This window comes from Camellia sinensis, chromosome 4 (assembly GCF_055761805.1).
Source record: "Camellia sinensis isolate YWXY chromosome 4, ASM5576180v1, whole genome shotgun sequence".
Lineage (NCBI taxonomy): Eukaryota > Viridiplantae > Streptophyta > Magnoliopsida > Ericales > Theaceae > Camellia > Camellia sinensis.
This window is the reverse complement of record NC_138964.1, coordinates 216,139,502-216,166,297: the sequence shown is the minus strand read 5'-3', so window position 1 is coordinate 216,166,297 and position 26,796 is coordinate 216,139,502. Positions and strand designations below refer to the sequence as shown.

Below are 26,796 nucleotides of genomic sequence, written 5' to 3'. Positions count from 1 at the left end.
TCACATTAATTTTTTAACATTAAATCTCAACCACACAATACACAATTTTAAGAAACTTTAAAAAAAAAAAACACTCTATAATCCTTAGTGGGAAAATACAGCAGCTAGCCCCGACTTTCTAGACTTATCGGATACAGAGGAGAGAGCATTGACTGGTGCAATCAGGTTTCTTTAATGGGTAAAACTAAAGACAGTTCAATGAATAGTCATTAATTTTGGTATGTGTACATTAAATACACATTAAGGTGTTTTTGACAACATAAAAAAAAATATGTAACTTATTAATTTATTGATTTATTTGAGTGAAATCATTTATTTATTTATTTTATACGTCTTTTTATAATAAATAAAAAAATTAAAAAATAAATCATACCCATTTCAAACATATCCAATTCATCCATAATGTCGGTATTTAGGTAAAAAAATTCAATGAACCGATAATGTCGGTTTTATTATTTTAAAAATTGATATAGATCGCTTCTTTCATCAAACCGCACCGAACCAAACCGATTGAAACAATTTGGTTCAGTGCAGTTTAATCAATTTAAAACCTTTCAAACTTGAGTTATTTTTAAATATAATTACTAATCTATGTAAAAAATTAAATTAGTTATTGTACGGGGAGCAAATATTCAGGCAAGGCCGTATTCCTTTCTTCCAAGTTCCTGTCAGTCCGATCGACCTGCGAGCACAACGGCGGTGAGCTATCCGGCGGTGTGTAGCCGGAAAACCCCTCCGACGGTCAAGTTAGCACACACCTTAGGATAAAGAGAGAGAGAGAGGAGTGTTAGAGTGTAGGAGTTCCTTACAAGGTGTTCGTCTCCCTGCGTATGGGGGGCGCAGACATGCTTATATACCCTTTGCGCCCCATATCCACTCCCAGCCATCTCCTGACACGTGGCTCTGCTATCCCATCTGTCAGCATAAACCTTGCTGAACATCACCTAATCTCAACTGCCTGCCTTCTCAGGTGGAGCTCGGCAGTCGAGCTTCTCTATCCACGGCCGTGCTGTGCTTCATACCCAAGCACTTCACTGGCTAAGCCCAAGGAGGACTGAGCTAGGCGACATCTCGGCAAAGCCGAGTCCGGGGCACCTCCTGTGGTCGGCCTTCCTGCTGATCAAACGATTACCTCGGCTGACCATGCCTTTTCGGTCGCCGGTCACTCAGCTTGACTGGCTCCACCATCGCCTGATCAAGCAGCTCGGTCCAACCGAGCACTGCCTTGCCGAGCAGCTTCTTTACGGTCTGGGGCGGCACATACTTGGCCCAACTCGTGCCTGGCCCAACTCCTGGCAGCCCATCTCCGGACGGATCGCCGGTCATCTCGGCCCCATGCACCATTAGGCTCTCAACCTGTTCGGCCGTTACCTCGGCCCAATTCCAGATCATAAATCTCCCTCTCAATTGCCCCTTAATTCCGTCCGCTGAAGTGTGACTGGGATTACCTATATTGACCGGGATAATCTTGTCCTCGGTCCGCGGTTTGCAGAATGGCGACCAGGCCGGTTATTATTCCTGGCTTCAGAACTTGCCCGGTTCAACTTCTCGGTTTTTCATTCCTGTCTTCAAGACCAGCCCGGCTGGTTCCTCGGTCGTCGTCTCGCCTGACCTTCCTGTCGCTTCAACTCTGACGCTGCATTAATGGGAACACGTGTCGTCCTTTTATTCGCCCTCGAGCGGCTAACCCAGCCGTCTTTGCAAATTTGAATTTGGGCGGTTTCTTACCCTTTATAAACATGCCCATGCCCTCTTCCTTCCGTTCTTACTGCCTCTCTTGCTTATCAAGCTTCACAGAGCTATTGCCTATCCTCTGTCGTTCCTGAACTCGAGCTCCAAGGTGGAGAACGCACTGCCCTAACTTGGTAAGTCCTCAAACTCCCCTTTTATTGTCATTTTCTTCGATATTTCACACATTAGGGGAGAGAAACGCAGCTTTTAGGATTCGGGCACCAAAAACCATCCCAAACCCTCCATTACTCATGGTGTTCTTCATTTTTCCTGAAGAACACTGAAGAACGGGGGTGGACCGGGCTCCTGGTCTTCATTTGATCCAAAAAACCTTTGTAACCGAGCAAATAACATGTTTGTCAGAACCCCAGCAAAAATCGAGATAGCAAAAGGAATTGGTCGCTCAACCGGGCTAACATCTGGTTCGCTTGGGCGACCGAACTCCTTAGTTAGCTTAGGAAACCGAGGTGGTTTGGCACTCTTCATAACCGAGCTAAAAAAAAGCTCATTTTGCGCGACCGCGCTCACACTTACACTTGCCATCCTTTTCCTGCAGAGTCCAAGGGGACCACTGTCCATTCCTCAGGCTCTCAAGACCGAGCAACTACCAATTGCCACTGTGCCAAACACCTCAGCCGAGCTACCTTAGTCCGGCCACAAATGGGGAAATTCCACTTCCTAGTGGATACTCCGGCCGCACTAGCTACGTTCAGAGAGGAGTACGGCATCTCGACCGACGTCCATCTCGAACTGGCTGAAGAGGAGACAACACCCTGGGGCAGACTAGACCAATGCCCCTTCACCGTGCTGTCAATAGTAGAAGGTGGCCTCCGCTTCCCAGTCAATCCTCTGATGACCAAGTTCCTACGCCGAACCGGGCTAGCACCAACCCAAGTATCCACCAACACCTACCGGATAATAAACGGCGTGCACAAGCTAAACAACCGGTTAGGCATAAGCCTAGGTTTAGCCGAGATCCTGCGCCAATACACCCTAGGCCACACCGGCGACGGCCTCGCCTATTATCTTAAGATTAGACCGGGCAGAGAGAAAATTGTGACCGGCGCACCAGACAAGGATCTTCACGACGATGATTTCTTCTGGGTGTCAGGCAATTACGAGACAGCCGCGGTACCGGGCTGGATGATAAGCAAAAACTTTGGCAGCACATGTAAGCCGCGCAAATTAGCTCGGTTAATATACTTTCTTCATGTTTCTGTACTTAGTCATTTTCTTTCTTGTTTCTTTTGCAGCAATCCAAGCCTTGCAAGCCAACTATCATTTCCCCAGCGTAGAGGCAATCAGGACCGCGCTCCGCTACCGTGACCGAGATTGCAACCAATTGCTTGGCTACAGTCCCTCATACAGATACTCCGCTCCCCGCCAGAGTAAAGTTACAAACTTCCTCCGCGCTCCAACACCTCCACCAGATCCAACTCTGCCAGACGTTCCACTCATTCGCTTGACAGAGGAGCAAGAGATGGCCAAACGAAGCAGAATCAAGAACCTACTCACCGCTACGTCTGCCGAGATGCCGAGCGTTGTCACCCGCTCGCCAGCCGCCGGTCAATCCAGTGGCGCCGTGGTCGCTCTTGCCTCTCCAGCGACCGGGCAGTCCAGCCGAGAACCTGCTCCTCGCCGTGCTGGTAAAGAGCTCGCGCGAACCCATCTGCCGAACTTGTCGCCGAGCTAAATACCGAGCAGCCATCTGACACTCCTGTCCCAGTGCCGGCCTGGCGTCCACAGCTGAAGCACCAGGGTCAAGACATCCCGGCCACGGCTTCGATCAAGGGCGATAAAGAGCATTTGCTCGCCTTCGATCTTACCAAAGCTCTTCCTCTACCGAGCGACGTGGTCAACAGCGACCACGTCCCTGACACTCGGTTGATAAAATCATCAGTGAAGTCTATGGCTAGGGTAAGTCAATGTGCCTCTGAAATTTTCACAAGTGTTTGCCCGGTTCCTTCTCTAATCAACTTTGCTTCTTGCAGGCCATTCAGAAACAACACCTAGTAATGGAGCGCATCCATAGACTTCGGCAAAAGCCTAATGACACAGCCAGCCAAGTCCAGAGCCTCCAAGCCGAGCTCGGCCGGGCAAAGTCTTCACTTGAGATGGCTAATGCAGACAACAACAGACTGCTCGGTCAGCTGGATGCGGCCGTGAAAAAACAGGATGAGCTCTAGACCGAGCTAAACGCGCTCAAAAAGTCGCGGAAGAAAGACTGTCGGGATGCTAACAACGCCAGCTTCAATGAAGTCGAGGAGAGCTATAAGAAACAAGTCTTTGTAACACAAGACATTTACTTCAAAGCTGGCTGGAAGTCCGCCTACGAGCATCTCGGCCAGGGCTCTAACACCGACGTATTTGCCCATCCTCTTCCTGCGTTCCTACCGGTCTACCTCGTGCCTTACGCAAACGACGTCTTCAGCGGGTTGCAAGCTGAGGCCGAGGAAGGGCTTGAAGAGGGAGACGCCGAGACCGATACAGAGACAGAGGATGCCGAGGTGCAGGAGCAGCCCGGCCATGACGAGCCTGGTACCCAAGACAAAAGTCCAACCATCAACCTTGAGGCCGCCGAGGACGAGTTTACCAATCTCTCCCCCTTAGTTTAGTTTTCTTTTCTTTTTGTATGTTTGATTTCTGCGTTTCTGATGTAACCGGGCTCTGTCCCCACCTTTTGTATTGACTTTCTATCAATGAAAAACTCTAATTTTGCCAAGTGTTTGCACGGTTGTCATCAATTCCATCTTCAGCAAAACATCTCAGTATAAATCATAGATTGAACAACCGGAATACATAACTCGGTTGAAGTACTTAAGCAAAACAAAACAGCAACTTCATAAACCGAAATAACCATCTCGGTTGGTAATAACAAAGTTGAACAAATCACCAACTCTTCCAACCGGAGTAAATCATCTCGGTTGGGAATAACAGTTGAACAAATCACCAACTCTTCTAACCGGGATAAATCATCTCGGTTGGGATTCCCAAGTTGGACAAAACACCAACTCTTCCAACCGGAGTAAACCATCTCGATTGGGAATACTAAGTTGGACAAAACGCCAACTCTTCCAACCGGAGTAAACCATCTCGGTTGGGAATCCTAAGTTGGACAAAACACCAACTCTTCCAATCGAAGTAAATCATCTCGGTTGGTAATCCAAAGTTGGACAAAACACCAACTCTTCCAGCCGGAGTAAATCATCTCGGTTTTTACATTAAAACAACAGTCCAAATGCTAAAGCAAAATTACTTCTATATATTGACAAAAAGAATTACATTTTGAAGCGCAAGCCAAAAAATTCCTTTGCACAAGAAAAGAAAGCAAAAGCTTAGAAATAATACAGTTTCAGGTTGGCCGCATTCCATGGTCGAGGTATTGTTCTGCCCTCTAGATCCTCCAAGTGGTAAGCCCCCTTGCCCGCCAGATCGGTGATCTTGTAGGGTCCTTCCCAATTTGCCCCTAGTTTTCCTTCACCTGGCACCAGGGTGTTGCCCATAACTTTCCTCAAAATCCAATCACCAACTTTGAACGGTCTGGGGTGTACCGTCTTGTTGTACTTCTTTGAGAGCTCTTGTTGGTATGCCGCCACATGGATGAGGGCCTTCTCCCGACGCTCTTCCACTAGGTGCAGCTCCAAGGCAATAGCCTCGGCATTCAGTTCGGGCTCGAAACTCTCACTTCTTAGGGTGGGCATGCCAACTTCCAGAGGTATGACCGCCTCCATGCCATAAGCCAAAGCAAATGGAGTTTCCCCGGTATATCGCTGCGGGGTTGTTCGGTATGCCCAAAGGATGCTGGGTAGTTCCTCAGCCCATTTTCCCTTTGCCTTCTCCAGCCGTTTCTTCAACCCATCCAGTATAGTCTTGTTCGATGCCTCGGCTTGACCATTACACTGCGGGTAAGCCGGGGTGGAGTTGTAGAATTCAATCTTCAAATCTTCACAAAATCCTCTAAATAGGCGACCGTCAAACTGGGTGCCGTTGTCAGAGATCAAGATCTTGGGGACGCCAAACCGCGTGACCACGTTCTGCCAGACAAATCGCTTCACGTCTTTCTCTTTGATTGTTGCTAAGGGCTCAGCTTTAACCCATTTCGCGAAGTAATCTGTGGCCGCAATGAAGAATTTCCGGTTGCCCGGTGCTGTTGGCAGTGGCCCCACTATATCTAGCCCCCACATGTCGAAAGGCCAAGGACTGGTGAGGGGAAGAAGTTCCCTAGCGGGCCGATGGATCTGATGGGCGAATTTCTGGCATTTTTCGCACTTGCGGACGTACTTTTGTGCGTCGACCTGCATGCATGGCCACCAGTATCCCTGTGAAATAGCTCTGTAGGCCAAGGACCTGCCCCCTATGTGGCTGCCACAAATGCCTTCGTGAATTTCGTACAAGAAGGCCTCCACACTACTCGGGTGCACGCACTTTAGATAAGGACCAGTGAAGGACTTTTTATACAATGCACCAGATGGAGAGAGCCAAAACCGCTCTGACTTCACCAGGACTTTGTGTGCTTCTTTCTTGTCAGTTGGTAGAGTCCGGTCTCTGAGGAACAAGATTAAGGGAGCACAGCGCAGAGTACATCTGTCTGCCCGGCGTCTTCAATGCTTGGCCGTGGAAGAAAGTCAATTAACAGGGGGTTTGGAGACGTACCATCTACCATGGAAGCGAGGCCGGCCAGCTTATCAGCTCAGCTGTTTTCTTCACGGCCAATCTGTTGGACTCTGATTGCCTGAAACTGCTTGATGTGGTCCCTGACCAAAGCTTGATACTTCATCATTCTGTCATCCTTGGCCTGGTAGACCCCAGAAACTTGGTTAACCATAAGCTGGGAATCACTGTAAACCATTAACTCTGATGCCTGCATCTGAAGCGCGCTCTTGAGACCGGCCAAAAGCGCCTCGTACTCGGCCTCATTGTTGGATGCAGGGAAGCCAAGGGTGATAGAGTGTTCAATTGTCAACTCATCTGGTGATATCAAAACTATACCCAGCCCGGCGCCGTGACGGTTCGAGGCACCATCAACAAAAAGTTTCCACATCTCCCCTACGAAGAGCTTCCAGCATTCTGAGGGGTCTTGAGAGGCTTGAAGGTTGATGGGGTCACAACTGCTCGGCTGTGCGGTTTCAAGTTCTGTGTTGGATGGTTCCAATTCAGTCCCCCTTGATGATTCGGCACCGGACTCAGCAAGTTGATCTGTAATGCTCAAGTCCATAGGCGAATCATCAGGTTGCGGTGCTACGCCGACCGCAGGTTCTAAGCTGTGTGGTTCCATTTCTTCCCCCTTAGTGATGCGGGACCGGACAGAGCAGATGGGTCGGTGATACTCAACTCCGTCATCGCATCATCGGGTGGTAATACCGTGCAAACTGAGGGTGCTTCAATGGTGCGCGCAAACTCCGCGTTGCTACCTCCACCAACTGGTTGTATCTCGGATGGTCTTGCGTGCATCTCATCATCTGCCACGGTAATATCAACCGGGCATACCGGATGAGTGCCAGGTGAGAATTTTGCGACGAAGTCGGCCAAAGTTTGGGCTTTGATAGCAGTGCGCGGCTGGAACTTCACATCAAACTATCCCAACTCGACCGCCCACTTAAGAATCCGACCGGAGAAGTCTGCTCGTTCGAATAAGGCTTTGAGGGGGAACTCGGTCAAGACGATGATGGTATGTGCATGGAAATAGTGCGCCAATTTTCTTGAAGCCATCATTAATGCCAAAGCAAGCTTCTCCAACGGCAAGTATCTCGACTCTGCCGGTAGCAAAGTTTTGTTGACATAAAAGATGGGGAGGTGCTTGATTCCATCAGCCCGGACGAGCACCGCACTGACTGCATGCTGTGATACGGCCAAATAAAGATAAAGTTCTTCTCCAGGCTCCGGTGTGACCAACAGTGGTGCTGAAGAAAGATACTCCTTGAGCTCAGCCAAGGCTCGGTCACATTCTTCATCCCAGGAGAACTTTGATTTTAAGGACTGAAAGAAAGGGCGACAGCGATCTGATGACCGACTTATAAATCGATTAAGTGTGGCGGCCATTCCGGCCAGATGCTGCACGTCTTTTGCTGAGCTAGGCCGTTTTAACTCTTGCACGGCTTGGATTTGTGTAGGGTCTGCTTCGATACCTCGGTTCGTGACTAAGAATCCCAAAAATTTTCCGGATCCCACGCCGAAGGCACACTTGGACGCATTTAGGCGTAGCTTGTGCTTTTTGAGAATGGCGAACATCTCGGCTAAGTAGGACAAATGATCTGCCTGATGTCGGCTTTTAACCACCATATCATCAATGTAAGGTTCCATTGTCCGGCCGAGCAAAGGAGCAAACATCTTGGTCACCATCCTCTGAAAAGTTGCCCCGGCGTTCTTCAAACCAAAAGGCATGACCCGGTAGCAGAAGAGTCCCCTTGGTGTAGTAAATGAGGTGATTTATCGGTCGGGGCCATGCATGGCAATCTGATGATAGCCGCGATAAGCATCCAAGAAACTTAGCCTATTATGTCCGGCCGTCAAATCCACAAGCTGGTCAATTCTAGGCAAAGGAAAGCTATCTTTTGGACAAGCTCGGTTGACGGTCTTGTAGTCAACGCAAACCCGCCACTTCCCATTCTTCTTCGGTACCACCACTGTATTTGAGATCCACCGAGGATAGTGCACTTCTTGAATTGCTCGTGCCTCCAGCAAATTCTTGACTTCCTCCGCAACTACCTCGGCGTGATGCAGTGCCGATCTCCTTGTCCGCTGAATAACTGGCTTGGCACCGAGGAAGACTTTGAGATGATGGCAAATAAAACTAGGATCGAGGCCGGGCATGTCGTATGGCGACCATGCAAAAACTTCGATGTTGGCCATCAAAAATTCAACCATCTCGGTCCGTTCTATGGCCGTAAGGCTTGAGCCGAGCAAGAAGAACTTGTCCGGCTGTTCTGTATCAATTCGCACCTCCACCAATTCCTCGACGGCTTTGTCTACAGCCTTGGTGCCCACATCATCCAAGACGCCCTGGTCCTCCGGTCTCTCAATCATTTGAACAAATCCTTTGGCAGCCCGGCTCCCGTTGACTGCCACGAAGCACTGTTTTGACATGACCTGATTGCCCCAAATCTCCTCGATTGCCCCCATAGCCGAGGGGAATCTCATTACTTAGTGAAAATTCGATGCCACGACTTGCATGGCGTGAAGCCACCCCTTTCCAAGGATCAAATTGTACGTAGATGGCACCTGTAACACCCAGAACTCCACCTGTTTGACCACGGATCCCGCTTTGACCGGCAAGATAATCTTTCCCAAAGGCTACTCCGATTGTGAGTTAAAACCAACCAATGGCGAAGTCGCCGGGGCCAAATCCGTATCTCGGAGCTTGAGCTGTTTGAAAGCGTCATAGTACATGATCTCGACCGAGCTTCCCTGATTGATCAAGATCCGTTTGACTTCAAAATCTTTGACGTGGAGTGTAACTACTAAGGCGTCATTGTGCGGTGTCTGAATGCGCTCCAGGTCCCTTGAAGAGAAGCTGATCACATCTTTCGCTTCTGTCTTCCCCCTCTTGAGCGCAGGCTGAACTGACAAGACTTCCCGCATGTGCTCTGCCTTCTTGATCATACCACGGAGCTCGCAAACACGCGCCGGTTCCACTATGCCGTGGATGACATTTACAACCCCTTGAGGAGGTGCATCTCGGTCATCCGGTCCCCGCGGATCAGCCGGAACCTGGTTTGCCTTGACCCCCTTATCAATGTAAAGATCCAGGTGCCCAGCTGCGACTAGCTCTTCCAAGTGTTGCCTCAAAGGAAAACAGTCCTCTGTTCGGTGGCCCCGCTCCCGATGAAATGTGCAACGATACCGTGGATTGTAGCCCTTTTGTCCATCGCCCAACTTAGCAGGAAACCGGACATATTCCTCGTCTCGGATTTCGCTAAGTATGCGATAGATTGGAATCTTGAAGACCGTGGTTACACCAGTTCGTGCCTTCAATCTTCTGTTCACATCCGCTACGTCATCTCGGGGGTAGTCATCCCAGTCATTTCGACGTCCTCTACCCCGGTTTTTGCGATTCGAGCCACGGTCCGATTCCTCTGCTCGGTCACTTGAGCGACTGGACTCTTGTCCAACTGCGTGCACTTTGCCTGCTGTCTTCTTGTCCGTTGCTACCGGAGTTGCCTTCACGGTAGATACTGACGCGGCATCCTCTACTCGGATGTGCTCATTGATCCGCTGCATGAGCTGGCCCATGGAGGTCGGTTGGTGCATGGTAAGCGAGTCCCGCAGTCTATGGCCGACCGGGAGACCACGCTTATATTGCGTGATTGCGAGGTTGACCGGGCAATCCAAGATCTCGTTGAAGGTTTCCCAATACCTTGAGTTGTATGCCTTCAGTGTGTCGCCCGGTTCCATCTTGACACTTAGTAAGTGATCGACTTCCTTTGGTGTTTTTGTGTTGGTTTTGAAGCGTGTAACAAACGCCTCAGCCAACTGATGCCACCTTTGTATGCTCCATTCCGGCAACCTCTCGAACCACTTTAAGCCCAGTTCGCCTAATCTTGACGGGAAGATTAAGTACATGAGTCCGTCATTTCGCCTATGTCCAGCCATAACCTGTCGGAAGTGGCTCACATGCATGTAAGGATCGGTTTTTCTGTCGTAGAGTGTGAACTTAGGCTGGTGGAAGCCTGCCGGAAGCGGTGTTGTTTCTATTTCCAGGGAAAAAGGGGTGGCACTCAGCCTGGCCAAGTCCGTATCTTCAAAGAGTGGCACTTCTTGGCGGGGTGGAGGCATTCCGACCTCCTCGCTGGCGTGAACCCCGTAGGATAGCCGCTGGAACGCCGGTATTCTCTGAGCTTCGCGTCGGCGAGCCCGCTCCTTTAAGACCGCCCGCAAATCATCTGAATGAGCGGAGTAAGAGTACCTCAACGTCGTCACCGGACGTGAGGGTTTGTAGGTGCTGTGTTGCGCGCTAGACTTTTCTGCATACGCGTCGGAATCACCAACCTGGTAACTTCTGGTAATAGATATGGACTGAGTGCGTCGCTGACTCTGACTGCCTGAACGGCGGGATGGGGTGCGCTCACTGTGGTCACCCACTCCAGCTACACCTTTACCTTTGACATGCCGCTTCAGATCCTCCATCTCCGCCGCCATTCGCCGGATGACAGCGTCTTGGTCCCTCAACTTATTTTCCAGACGTCTGGCGTGTGAGTCTCTCCTCCGCCGGTGACCATCTGGACTCCGTGAATGACCATGACTTCTTCCGCGCTTATCCCGCGCTTCTCCTTACTGTCCTCCGGTGGGCGTCCCCAAGTCCGCCATTGGATGGATGGCGGGAGGGCCTTCTCTCCTTCGGGTGAACTCCGGGGTGGCTCCGTCTATGGCAGACAACGGAAACTCGTCGTTGTTCACCATGGACGGCGATCAGATGAACCTGGAAGACAAGGTTTTGTCTGTCAAGCTTCCCACAGACAGCACCAATTGTAGGGGGAGCAAATATTCAGGCAAGCCCGTATTCCTTTATTCCAAGTTCCTGTCAGTCCGATCGACCTGCGAGCACAACGGCGGTGAGCTACCCGGCGGTGTGTGGCCGGAAAACCCCTCCGACGGTCAAGTTAGCACACACCTTAGGATAAAGAGAGAGAGAGAGAGGAGTGTTAGAGTATAGGAGTTCCTTACAAGGTGTTCGTCTCCTTGCGTATGGGGGGCGCAGACATGCTTAGATACCCTCTGCGTCCCATATCCACTCCCAGTCATCTCCTGACACGTGGCTCCGTTATCCCATCAGTCAGCATAAACCTTGCTGAACATCACCTAATTTCAACTGCCTGCCTTCTCAGCTGGAGCTCGGCAGCCGAGCTTCTCTATCCACGGCCGTGCTGTGCTTCATACCCAAGCACTTCACTGGCTAAGCCCAAGGAGGACCGGGCTAGGCGGCATCTCGGCAAAGCCGAGTCCGGGGCACCTCCTGTGGTCGGCCTTCCTGCTGATCAAACGATTACCTCGGCTGACCACGCCTTTCCGGGCGCCGGTCACTCAGCTTGACTGGCTCCACCATCGCCTGATCAAACAGCTCGGTCCAACCGAGCACTGCCCTGCCGAGCAGCTTCTTTACGGTCTGGGGCGGCACATACTTGGCCCAACTCCTGCCCGGCCCAAGTCCTGGCAGCCCATCTCCGGACAGATCGCCGGTCATCTCGGCCCCATGTACCATTAGGCTCTCAACCTGCTCGGCCGTTACCTCGGCCCAATTCCAGATCATAAATCTCCCTCTCAGTTATTTATACACCATTTCAAACATATCCAATTCATCTATTTAATAAATACTTTTCAATTCCTAAATTAACAAAAATAAAAAATAAAAACAAAAAGTTAAAAAATACTAAAGTTTCAAAAATAATGAGTTAGAATTAAGAGTTATAAAGATGATAAGATTAATTAATTAATGTTAATAATTTATTATACTTATTAATAGCATTATATTATTAGATTATATATATATATATATATTATAAAACCAAAGCAAACCAAGCCTCAAGTCTCATCAAATGGGATCAACTCGATTATATATATATATATATATATATTACAAATACAATATATGTTAAAACGGTCGATTTCGATTTAGTCCGGTACACAAGGTGCTTGAATCGATACCGAATCGAAAGTCAAAAGAATCAAATTTAAAAACCGCATAGACCGATTATTACTAAAAAACATATCAAATATAACTAATTTAGTCCGATTCAATCAATTTGGTTGATTTTTACAATTTTTCATGCATCCCTACTTTTAGTAATAATAATAAAAAAACCAAAAAATAACATTACAACTTTGCTTCTCATCACATGTCTTTTCTTAGCTTCACTTCCCCAAATCAAAAGCCCATAAACAAATTCATACAATAACTTTACAGCTTTTTGATGCCACGTTGATTTGGTTGCCTTAATTAAGTTGCATGATATCTGTATATTGTGATCAGTTAAGCCCCAATGCAGTATGTGTCTCTCTCTGTAGAACACAACAAAGTCAAACCTTAACAGATTGAAGATATTCTCATCAAACACCAATTTCAAGCCTTGAAACTATATAGCATGTCCTCATGTTGTGAAATGGACTCTGTGAAGGTTAAACGGAACAATCTTTCAACCAAGATAACAGCTAAATCTCCTATGAGTGGCCAAATTACTCGCTCGTCCTCTGACCCGTGTTCTGAATTCTTGTTCGATGAGAGCACAACATTGAGTTCATCTTTGTCTAATTCAGAAACTCCAGGGTCTAGCAACACCCAAATGGAGGGTAATATTAATGATACTAAACCAAACCACATGAATTTGACAATGTCAATCAAGGCTAAGCAGAGAACTAGCCGGTATGCATCTCATAATAACATGTAGAGGCATATGATGGTGAAAACCATGCAGCTTCCTAGTGGGGATACAATGAGCAATGCTGATTCTGATCTCTACTCGGTTACATTGTGCACGGATCTTTACCCGCCGATGCATTGGGAGAGATATGATTGGGTGAAAAATCGACAAACTAAACATGATTCATTTTTGGTGTGGTGCACTTTTTTGTGCACCTAGCATTGTTGCAATTGATACGATGATTACTTAGGTTGGGCCACATTTTCCCGTTTTCAACAGCTTATTTTGTGCTAGATAGGTTTTGGGATTGCTCTTTACTGATATGATGCATATACATATAAAGTTAATTTCAAAAGAATTAGAAATTGTTAATTAAATTTTGGGGCAACTACACAACAATGGAGATTAGAAAAATTATTTACAAAAAAAGTGATAAACATTATAAATATTAATATTTAAAATCATAAATTTTTTAATTTTTTAAAAATAATTTTCTCAATCACACTAATGTGTAATTCTCCCTTAAAATTTTCACTTTATGTACTTACTTGTTTAGAAGAGCATGAAAATATATTTTTTGAAAAATCCAAAATAAAAAAATTGATTAAACACCAAAAAAAAGTTAATGTAGCATTTTTATGGATTGTTTTTCAATTTATTATTATTTTTTTTATTTTGAGAACTTTCAAATCTAGAAAAACTTTAAAAGAAAATATTGTTAACACAAATTTCTTTAAATTTTTTTTAAAAATTACGATTTTTTTATCTTTGCCAAACAAAACCATAATATGAAGAAATTTTATATATTTTAAAATTTTAAAGCATATTTATAAAAATTTCAGAATACTTGTGTATGTAAAATTAATTTTTATTAAACTAAATAATTTAGATATAGTGATGAATATTTTTACTTATAACCATTGGACTGAACCTAGGGGTGCTACTTGGGTGGGCTCAACTCGAGCAACCCAAGCTCAATCCAAAATTTTTTAAGACTTAGAAAAAAATATTTTTAAATTCGGTACGAGTTTGGACAAAAATTAAATTTGAGTGAGTTTGGGAAAAAATATCAAATAACCTGAGTAACCCAAAATCCGAATTATATATATAATTGTATAAAAATATTGATTATACATATAAATTATTGTAGGCATTAGATGATATTTAGATTGTTAAATCATATTAAATATGTTATGCACATATGTAACATAATACAAAATTTTATTTATTTATTTTTTCTCACTCATAAATTGTAAATACCATCATAACGGTATCTCTCTTACATTATATAAATTATTTATTTTGATGTTATTAATGATTTTATATTTAAAAAAATGTAAATAGTCTAATTTTAACAAATTAATTAGCTTAGCTGCACTAAAAAAAAAAAATTGAAATTTATATGCAATTTAGGTAATTCGGGTGTCACGACCTGCTCCCCATACCCAAGGGTTAAGCAGCGTAATGGCCAGTAACTGAGGTTACCTCCGGCCAATTCTTGAACAAATAAATAAACGCGAGCGGAAGTAATATTTAAATAAAGGTACCAAAATAACCATCGAAACTTTTATTATTTTTCCTTTCTTTCTTCCTTCCCTTCTCTCTTTCTTTTCCTTTTCTTTCTTCTTTCTTTTTCATCTAGGTGAAACGCCTCCCTATTTATAGGAAAATAAGGCGCATACGTGGCCTTGAATCTTCCAATAGATTCGATTATCAATTATAAAGATTCAATCTTATCTTTAATAGATATTTAAGATAATTATATTTTGGCCCAATTTTTTAATATAATTACATAAATTAATTAATTCCTAATTAAATTACACTCTATCTTATACTAATAGAAAATTAATTATTTATTTTACTACTACACCCATTATTATTATTATTATTATTATTATTATTATTATTATTATTATTATTATTATATTTTGACCCCTAAATTCATAATAATTATATTATTTTACAAAATTACACATAATAATACAAAATAAATCGTATATTTTCCCAACTATAATTAAATAATATTAGTATAAATTTTACAAAATAATTAACAATCTGGGTTGTTACAATCTTCCCTCCTTTTAAAATTTCGTCCTCGAAATTTGTCATGTGTGTAAACTATCCGCTACGCACTCTGATAAATATATATTAGATTATTAATCTAATAGAAAATATTACCTCAAAAAAAAAAAAAAAAAAAAAAACTTACCAAAACAACTCACTGTGTAGTTTTCAAAAATTGTTTTGGGCCAAAATGAGAAATAATCAGTAACTTTAAAAACTTTTCACTCGTTTTGTTTACGATAAAAATAAATAAAAATAAAATGAGAACACAATGACAAAATCATATGTAAGAGTTGAAAAAAAAAATTTGAGGTGAATTTTCATTGATGAAAAATAGTTTCAAAATTCGTATCTTTATGATTTGAACCCACTTTCAAAAAACATCGAAATAATTTTTTTTTTTTTGAATACTGAACTGAAAATTATATATATTTAATTATATTATAATTTTGGTGGGTGCTTGAACCCGACATCCTTTGTTTCTTTTCCTTCTTTTGCTATAACAAATATAAGTATATCTATTATCCTTCACCAATTATGCACAAAAAAAAATAAATTAATATATATATAATCATATAAAATTATAATATAATTAAATCGACTAACAAAATATAATATTTATGTATTAATTACCCGTTATCCCACTTCTTAAATGTGCGTGTGTCATATGCTCCAATAATGAATTTTTTTTTTTTTGACAAACCATTGCTCTGATACTATTTGTCACGACCCGCTCCCCGTACTCAAGGGTTAAGCATCGTGATGGCCAGTAACTAAGGTTACCTCCGGCCAATTCTTGAACAAATAAATAAACGCGAGCGGAAGTAACATTTAAATAAGGATACCAAAATAATTATCGGAGCTTCTATTATTTTTCCTTTCTTTCTCTCCTTTCTTTCTTTCTTCCCTTCTCTCTTTCTTTTCCTTTTCTTTCTTCTTTCTTTTTCCTCCAGGTGAAACGCCTCCCTATTTATAGGGAGATAAGACGCATACGTGACCCCGAATCTTCTAACAGATTCAATAATCAATTATAAAGATTCAATCTTATCTTTAATAGATATTTAAGATAATTACACTTTGGCCTAATTTTTTAATATAATTACATAAATAAATTAATTCCTAATTAAATTACACTCTATCTTATACTAATAGAAAATTAATTATTTATTTTACTACCACACCCATTATTATTATTATTATTATTATTATTATTATTATTATTATTATTATTATTATTATTATTATTATTATTACTTTGACCCCTAAATTCATAATAATTATATTATTTTACAAAATTACACATAATAATACAAAATATATAATATATTTTTCCAACTGTAATTAAATAGTATTAGTATAAATTTTACAGAATAATTAAAAATCTGGGTTGTTACATCAGGCAACTCGGATTTAATTTGGATTGAGCTTGGACAAACAAGCTCGAGTTACAATTCAGGCTTGAGAATTAAAATTTGATGAATTAAGGCTTCATTTAGCATCATAGGTTGGGCCTAATTTAGCCACAAAAAAAGAAAATAAACTAAAAAGTTAATGACAAAATATCATATCCAAATTATAATCATTTCATTTTTTCTCTCATAAAAATTAAAAAATCAACACAAACGAATTTTTTAACCAGAGCTAAAATAGCCAACATGTCAAAAAGTCAAAAAAATTAATCCACATGCCAAATGACAACTAAATATCCAAATAATATGACCTATTGAAAAATAAATATATGTTATAAACTAATTAAAATATAAGTACTTGAAAAAAGTGCTTAAAATTTTTTTTCTAATAAATTTCTCTATATATAATAATTATAGCATTAATATTATTTTTTGATACTATGAATTGTTTGTTTTTATTTTAACTTGGACTTTCACTATGGAAAACGAGCAGCATCAGCATCAATTCACATCATGTGAGGATCTTGACATTTATGAGTGGTAGATCCCACGTAATTTACATGGACATGTCAAATAGGCATTCGGTCATCTCCTCGGTAGTTTATCCGAGGCCCATAGCATTATTGTTCAAATATATTTTAAACAAAAATGTTAGAGGTCCCAAATATTCTATTAAAAATTTTACCAAATGTCTCACATGGGGTGAGACCCACATGGGACTCACATTGTGTGGGTCCTACACCCATGTGAGACATTTGGTAAAATTTTTGGTAGAATATTTAGGATCTCTAGCATTACTCTATTTTAAAAATTTTATATAATTTAATAGTTAACTGTGCATAGAGATATTAAATAGAAAAATTCAAGTACAAAAAATCATTAATCGAGGAAGCCAATTACCAAAGTAATTTTACGTTGGATAACTTGAAGATTTTCGGTGTAGATTTTAATAGGATGAAGTATCAATAAATCTTAAAATGTGATCTTGTAAATTGTTTAATCTTTTATTTTTTCTTATGAACCCAACTATCTCATTAAAGTGAAAATTACATAAAAGAGTAGTTACTTACATGTATGGGTTTAATTTTTTAGGGATAAAAGTGGATTTTTCTAAATGTAAAATTACATATTTAGGTAATCCGTACTACAGAGATTTTGAATTTTTCCTCATTTTGGAACAAATCTCTCATTACGCACAATAATGTAACACTCTATGTAACACTTCAATAATGTAACAACTCAATATAACACACTAAAAAATTTCTTTGTGTATTTTTCTCAAACGTAACAACATAACACTTCAAAAAAATCCCATGGTGTATTTTTCTCAAATGTAACACTTCAATGTAACACACCGAAATGTAACACTCTAATCAATGTCTTCTCAAACGTAATACTCCAATATATCACACAAAAAAACACTAAAAAACTCTTCATGTACTTTTTTCAATTGTATCACTTACAGTTTGAAATTATACATTTGCCCAAAGGTCACTACGGAATTTTGTACTCCTTTTGGAATGGTTTAAAGAATCCCACATCATTTTTTTGAAATGTTACATTTGAGAAAAGTACACTAAGAAATTTATTTATGTATTACATTGGAGTGTTACATTAACGTTGTGTTTGGTTAGAAGATTTTGGAAGGGATTTGAAAAGAGAAATGGAAAAAGTGTGTGAAACTAAAATGAAGATATATTTTATTCACATTTCACCTAACTTTTCCCTTTTCATTTTCAAATCTCTTTCCAAATCCCCCAACTGAACATAATGAGTTTTTTGTAGTATTATATTAGAGTGTTACGATTGAGAAAAGTATACCAAGAATTTTTTTTGGAGTGTTATGTTTGAGTGTTATATTATAGTGTTCCAGTTTGAAATTATACATTTGTCTAAAACTTACTAAAGAGTTTTTGTACTCCTTTTGAAATGTTTGAAGAATCGCACATTGTTTTGGAATGTTTAAAGAATTTCATATTTCAAGTCATTTTGTACTCCTTTTGAAATGTTTTCCAAATAAAAAAAATTCACATATAAAAATTCATCCCAAATTTGATTTTCATATATTATGTGCCTTACCTTTCTAGTACAAAAGGAAAATATATATATATATATATATATATAATAGAAATAAGGGTATAACCGTAAATCTAATTTTTAAATAATATATTAAATCTACCTTTCCAAAATCAATGGGACTAATTGATCTAAAAAAAAAAAATCTTTAGGGTTAAATAAATCACCATTACTCAAGATGAAATTTATAAGTAAATTTTTCATTTTAATAATTACTTATAACCAAACCAAATCAAATGGAATTAAACTTTGTGTATCAATCAATTGGGTCTACTAATTCGTATATTTTTTTTAATAGTTATTTATATTCTTAAAAAAACAAGAATATAAAATGCAAAATTTAGTCAGAATTTTTTAACAAAAAATAAAATCTAAAAACATCCCACTTTCTTAAATATTATAATTAAAAAAAATAAAAAAATCTCACCATTTCCTGGGACATACTTTTTTAAGTTTATTATAATGAGATTCACTTATTCCTTCTCTATAATTCTTGTCATCCAAACATAATCAAATAGAAAGAATTGGTCCATGAAAGAGATATCAGATAAATTCGTGAACTTATTTTTATCCATTCAATGCTATTGTTGGCTTATTTTTCCTAAGAAGGAAAATATCATAAATATGAGCGTGCCAGCAAGGATTGAGAAATCCTTACAGATTAAATTCAAGCCAATTATCAAGCAATTGTGTTGACGGTTCTTTTGCCTCAACAAAGAAGACTTCAAAATTGCCAAAGTGTAGAGAAAAGAAAAATTAAAAGAAGACTAAGGGAGACGAAGAAAAACGATTGAGTGAACAATCAAAGGAATAATTACTTACCTCTACTCCTATGCTTTGAAAAAGAAGTACTGAAAATAAATGCTTCGAACTATAAATCTATGTTAAACTACTCCTAAGATAAGGAAAATGACAAGAAATATTGAAATCAATTGTCTTTGATTTGAATTCTAGATCCTTTACAATGTAGTCATGAATGACTATTTATAGGCAAATATTTGTAGGAAATAACTACCCAATAACCACCTTAAACTACCCACTTTTCCATCTTCATTCCCACAATGCCATATATCCCTCCATGTCTTCATAACTTCCTTTAACCTCCAATTCATTCTCCATGTTCTCTATTTAATTCTCCATCATCTTTTCATATTTCATAACTTCTCATAATCTCTAAATGAGTAAAAGGATGCCACATGTCCTACAATTATATAAATAATAATAAAATTACAGATTTATGGTGCTAACATTACCCCTCGCGGCCCTTAAAAATGATGTTTACTTGAATTTTTGAAGGGCCGAACCAAGCACATGACTAACCTAAACAGCAAAGTGCTTTGAATGATATAACAACACCAATATAAGTGCTTCGAATGAGCATGAAATTATGGCTAGATGACCCACCAATAAAGTGCTTCGAATGAGCATGAAATTATGACTAGATGACCAATAACAAGTTTCAAAGGTGGTATAAAAGACCAAATTAATCGTTCGAAGGTCTTGCGGTACAACTTTGAAGGAACAACATCACCCCTCGAAGGTTGGAAGCATTGATATAGGATGATAATACTTACAATGAAGTTTCAAGGTTAGGCTTGATACTTTGAATGTATCTTCGAAGCTTTATATAGTTTCGAAGGTGAAGTAATCAACCTTCGAAATAACTCTTGATGCTTCGAATGTATCTTCAAAGCTTTATACAACTTCGAAGGTGAAGTAATCAGCCTTCAAAGCAACTCTTGATGCTTCGAATGTATCTTTGATGCTTTGATTGTGTACATACAAACAACTGGCCATCAATTTGAAAAGATAAGTCATTCTCAACCACTTATTTAAATGCATAGGCTTTTCCTAGCCTAGTTCATGCATTTTAAATAGTCATCCCCTATTCTTAGTGCTTCAAACTCATAAGAACAATTTGTTAATTTTATTAGCCATATCATCAGAATTATATTTTGGTGTGATCCACAAATCCAAAGCAGGTTTTGAACAACACGAACCATAGTATAAGATGGCCTTAAAAATACAAACAACTTGACATTTTGAACAATTTCAAAAAATTCAAATTCATGAACATTAAATTGTTCATCATTCTTAGCCATGTTTGGGTTGAGAACATGTTCTTTAGCCAAATAATTTTCATCATTTATTGACAAATGGGGCTGTTTTTCCATTTTAGCCACTAAAGGCTTATGATAACCCTCTTTGTGAGTTTCATCATTTTTTGGCCTAATGGGTTGTTCCATTTTAGCCATTAATGGCTTATGAAAATCCTTCATAGACATGTTGTTTCCATGATTTGACTCTCTAAGAATGATTTTTTCAACCCCCCGAGCTCTATATGGAACATCATTTTTAGCCATGTTTGACTCAACAACATACTTTTTATCAAAGTTATTTTCATAAGTTGGCTTTTTTAAAATGGGTTTTTCGACTCCCCGAGCCATTGATGAAATTATATTTTCACTAATTTCAGTCACAAATGACTTAAAAACATTTTGTAAAACCCCACAAAATTCAGTCATTAAAGACTTGACAAAAAGGGTTAATAACTCATGTCTCTATTGGCAAATTTCTACATCAAGTTGATAAGTTACTCAATTTAAGTGGTGTATTTTTTGTTTTACCAAATAATATGGTAATGAAGAAACAACTTGGAAATTTTTTTCATCGAGAAAATGGATCTTTTCTTGAAGATCCAAAATTTTTCTTTCACGCCAATATATTTCATATTGACAAGTTCGAATGGCGAAATCCAAATCGTTTGTCATTTCTTACACTTGGCAGTCCCACCGGGCATGCCAAAAATTGTTGGCTTATTTTTCCTAAGAAGGAAAATATCATAAATACGAGTGTGCCAGCAAAGATTGAAAAATCCTTACAGATTAAATTCAAGCCAATTATCAAGCAATTGTGTTGACGGTTCTTTTGCCTCAACAAATAGGACTTCAAAATTGCCAAAGTGTAGAGAAAAGAAAAATTAAACGAAGACTGAGGGAGACGAAGAAAAATGATTGAGTGAACAATCAAAGGAATAATTACTTACCTCTACTCCTATGCTTTGAAAAGGAAGTGCTGAAAATAAATACTTCGAACTATAAATCTATGTTAAACTACTCCTAAGATCAGGAAAATTACAAGAAATATTGAAATCAATTGTCTTTGATTTGAATTCTGGATCCTTTATAATGAAGTCATGAATGACTATTTATAGGCAAATATTTGTAGGAAATAACTACCCAATAACCACCTAAAACTACCCACCTTTCCATCTTCATTCCCACAATACCACATATCCTTCCATGTCTTCATAACTTCCTTTAACCTCCAATTCATTCTCCATGTTCTCCATTTAATTCTCTATCATCTTTTCATATTTCATAACTTCTCATAACCTCTAAATGAGTAGGAGGATGCCACATGTCCTGCAATTATATAAATAATAAATAATAATAAAATTACAGATTTATGGTGCTAACAGCTATACAATTCAATTTGAGAATATTCCTAAAATTCAAGTCTCTTCATTTCTTTAACCATTGAAAAAAATAAAAATAAAATAAAATAAAAAACCTTAATTTTTACTTCTTCTATCTCTTCATCTCCTCTCATTTGTGTCATACTAAAGAGCAAAAAATAAAAAAAAAGATAAAAAAGCAAATATAAAAAAGAAAATAGAGCAAAAGTTATATATATTATGTGAAGGAATTCATCATTCATTGGGAATCAAAATTGTTTGTCTCAGTTGATTCCAGACTTTGTTTGGGAAAGTCTCATGGACCTTGACTTCAATTCCACACCAGTGGTTCATCATCGTCTATTGCACACTTTGCACAAAAATTTATATATTATAAACATTTAATATACTATTTATAAGCTTCATACTTAATGTTTCATTTTCATGTTATTTAGGTTATAAATTTAAATATAGATTTAAAAAATAAATAAAATTAACTTATATTTCATTCATATTGTTTATATATTTTCTCTTTTTCTTTTTAAATTTCTAGTAAAATTCATAATCTAAACATAACATTCAAGTGTTCTGGCATTTATTGACGTTTCATTTGGCTTGTTTTGACCAAAAATATTTTCGAACTAAAACTATATTTTACAGAATTGATTTTGTCAAAAAATATCTTTCGAAGAAAATATTTTCATGTGTTTGGCTATGTGATGGCAGTCGTGGTGTGGTGTTAGGGGGTATTTACAATCGGAAAACCATAGCACCAATTCTTCTCCTCCTCCTCCTCCTAATCTTTATGTTGTTTTTCAACGGGGCTAACAACCCTTTGATCTACATATATATAGATATATATAAATCCTAAGGATATGAGATGGGACTGGGCCTAAATAAAATAACTACTAAAACGGGCCTAAATAAAATAACTACTAAAACAGGCCTTATACTTCCATATCACATGTTCACCTATAAAATAATAAACACACCAAGATAGACCATGGCCCAAAACTTTATGAATCACAATCATAATTTTGGACTCATACCAGCCAATCTTTCTGAATCACTTTCAACCTATTTTTTACAAACCAAACAAAATATAATCAATGACTGCCTAATTAAGAACAAATTCTTGCATTACCTTCTCTCTAACTGGAACTGGAATTGGAACCCTAACTCTAGCTCTTCTTCTACCAACAACAACAACAACAACAACAACAACCATTGCAACTGGTATGGTATCCACCGCGACTCTACCTCTGAAAGAGTTATTGCTATTAACATCACTTTCTCGCGTTCCCTTATTTCCCTCCCTCTTCGAAACCCTTTCCATTTGTATTGGAAACCTACCTGAGCTTCACACTCTCTCCCTTCCCCACAATCTACTCTCCGGTTTGATTCCATCTCAAATCGACAACATTCGGTCTTTGCAAATCCTTGAGCTCCAAGGAAAGAATTTCTCCGGATGCATTCCTTATCAGATAACATACCTCTCCTATCTCCACTTCCTTAATTTATCTTATGATACGTTCTCTGATCTTATTTCGGATACTTTGATTGGTTTCGCCAAAGTAAATACTCTTGATTGCTCCAATAATCAGCTTTCAAGTCCAATTGATCTCCATAAATTTGATGCTATATCTAAATATGAGTCTCTCAATCATTTGAAGCTCTCTAATAACTATTTTGTCAGAGTTGTTCCTTCTATTATCGGCAAATGCTCCAACTTGAGAACCTTTTTGCTCGATGGAAACATTTTCCAAGGTCCTATTCCTCTCGAGTTAGGCCAAATTCACCAACTCCAAATTCTTAACGTTTCCATAAATAGTATCACCGATAGGTTTCCTACACAACTAGCCAACTGCTGAAAGCTTTCTTTTTTCATGTTGACCAATTTGGCTGATCCCCAATCCGACCAAAATAGTTCCTCCGCTGCCAATGGTGGTTGTAGTGTTGGAGAATTCAATGCCTTTGACCATGGTATACCTTATGAGGTGTTGTTGCTTCCAAACCTTCATATATTTTGGGCGCCAAAGGCAAATCTCAAGGGTAGGTTGCCTGATAACTAGAGGAGCGATAACAACAATAATACCTTTTATTGATCCCTGAGCGTAGTCAATCTGGAGCAAAATTATTTTACTGGTGACCTACCTCAGAATATGGTAGAAGCGTGCAAAAATTTCACTGGTATTTGAGTTAAAATGGTTTACAAGGGTACCTTCTTTGGCAGCTACAAGTTCTATGTATGGTGTATTTCAATATCAGCAGAAATTCATTGTCAGGTCTTCTTCCAAGATTTAGCAACAACACTAGTTGTGATATTAGCAAGATTTCATGTGGGAAAGATCCTAACTTGTTATACGAGGAAGATGTTTAGAAAGCCTACTCTAACATACCTATTTGAGGTTCTTAGATGAACATCTTCTTCGAATCCGACTTAGATGATCATTTATCTATGGTCGTTCATGATTTTAGTTGGAATGGCTTCTCTTGTTCTCTGTCTTTCTTCTCATTTACGAATAAGTTCTTCCTGGCCATTGGTAAGACCTCATACAGATTGTTGGTGAACAATAATATGTTTAATGGGTCTCTTCCAGGATTACTGTTTTCAAACTGTAATGATCTGCAGAGCTTTTTAGTTAACTTGAGTACTAACCAAATATCTGGTGCACTATGCCCAAAGTTGCTCCTTGATTGCATATATTTAACTGTTTTTGAAATAGCACGGAACCGTATTGGTGGGTCAATACCTCCCAAGATTAGTATCTTGAAAGATGCTTCAATTTCTCAATTTAAGTAGAAACTTGCTGTCTGGATCCCTTTCTATTCAGTTGGGAGAGTTTAAGGATTTGGAGTTGATTTCTCTCCAAGACAACAATTTGACTGGAGAAATCCCAACTCAACTTGATCAATTAACTTCTCTTATGGTTTTAGATCTCTCTCAAAATGCCCTAACTGGATCCATCCCTGGAAGCTTAGCCAATGCTTTCAAGTTATGTTGCTGGATCACAACAGGCTTTCTGGGGAGGAACTTGCATCTTTTTCAAAGCTTCTTATTCAACTAGATCTTTCTTTCAATAACCTTTCAGGTCATATACATCATCTTTAGCACGCAAATGATTCTAATTGTTTTGGAAGGAAATGATTTTTAAGTTTGTGCCGAACTGGTACTCAGCACCACTAACTGGGCTTCTAGTCCCACTTTAAGTTCAGAAGTGGCACAATCTAAGTAAACTGAAGTCTTTTGTAATAGTGATGGCCATTTCTGCATCTTTTGTGCTTTTTGTCTTAGTAGTTATAGTTCTTTTCCTCCTTATTGGAAGGGGAAAGCTTAGTAGACTCACTAGCCTGAAAAAGAAAGTTGTAGTGACCTTTGCATATGCTCCAACTAAACTAAATTACGACAACGTGGTTAGAGCAATTGAGAATTTCAGTATCCGCAACCTAATTGGCACAGGAGGCTTTGGGTCAACTTACAAGGTAGAATTGGACCCAAGCTTCCTTGCAGTTGTGAAGAGGCTCTCAATTGGTAGATTTCAAGGCATTCGGCAGTTTAATGCAGAGATACGACCTTTAGGAAGAAAATTCGGCATAAGAACCTTGTGAATCTCATTGGGTACTACGTGGGAGAAACTGAGATGTTCTTGATTTACAACTATCTTTCTGGTGGAAATCTTGAAACCTTCATACATGAAAGGTCAGGCAACAATGTAGAATGGTCAGTGATCCACAAGATAGCTATTGACATGGTCCAAGCTTTGTCTTTCCTTCATTACTCTTGTGTTTCCCGCATAGTTCATCGTGACATCAAGCCTAGCAACATCTTACTTTATGAGGAGTTTAATGCGTACCTGCTAGACTTTAGATTAGCTCAGCTTCTAGAAGTTTTTGAGACCCATGCTACCACAGTTGTAACAAGCGCATTTGGGTATGTTGCACCAGAATATGCAACCACTTGCAGGGTTTCTGACAAGGCAGATGCTTATAGTTTTGGGGTTGTGCTCTTGGAACTGATGTCATGAAAGCAATCCCTCAATCCATCATTTTCTAAGTATGGTAATGGGTTCAATATTGTTGCATGGGCTAAATTGCTAATCAAGAAGGGATGTTCTTCTGAGCTCTTCTCCCTAGAATTGTGGGAAGCTAGGCCTAAAGAGAGTTTGTTGGGGATTTTGAGACTTGCATCATTTGCACAGTGGAATCGCTTTCTATTCGCCCATCAATGAATCAAGTCCTTGAGAAACTAAAGCGGCTTAATTCCTAAAAAACGATCACCTTTTTATCAACTCCTGGTATTGGACAATAATAAGAAGGTCATCATGCGTTGTCTATTGTAACAACCCTGGCCTATGATTAGCATTAATTCATGATTAAGCATGCTAAGTAAATGATTAAAATGAAATCTCAAATTGATTATGTGAGTGTGTTGTCTAATTGTATTTCTATTTGTTCGATATAGAATGATCTGTTCATGTTTTAATTTCGAGTTGCGAATTGAAAACCTTATCAGCGACAGATTCAGAAATTGATTGGTGTTATATGATAATTAGGAATTATAGAATTTTATGGTAAGTATAATTGAAATTCGATTTGGGATGATTAAATTAAAATTTATAATGCTAATTAATTTAAGTTAAGTTAAATTACATGGTTACCATTAGTGGGTCTTACAAGACCATTTGTCTTCATGCTTATTTGACACACC

General features: G+C 39.5%; 1 pseudogene; it reads left to right on the top strand.

The window, feature by feature from the left end:
- Window positions 1-25,346: 25,346 nt before the first annotated feature.
- LOC114312880 (putative LRR receptor-like serine/threonine-protein kinase RPK1) lies at window positions 25,347-26,355 on the top strand (annotated as a pseudogene).
- The last annotated feature ends 441 nt before the right edge of the window (window positions 26,356-26,796 follow it).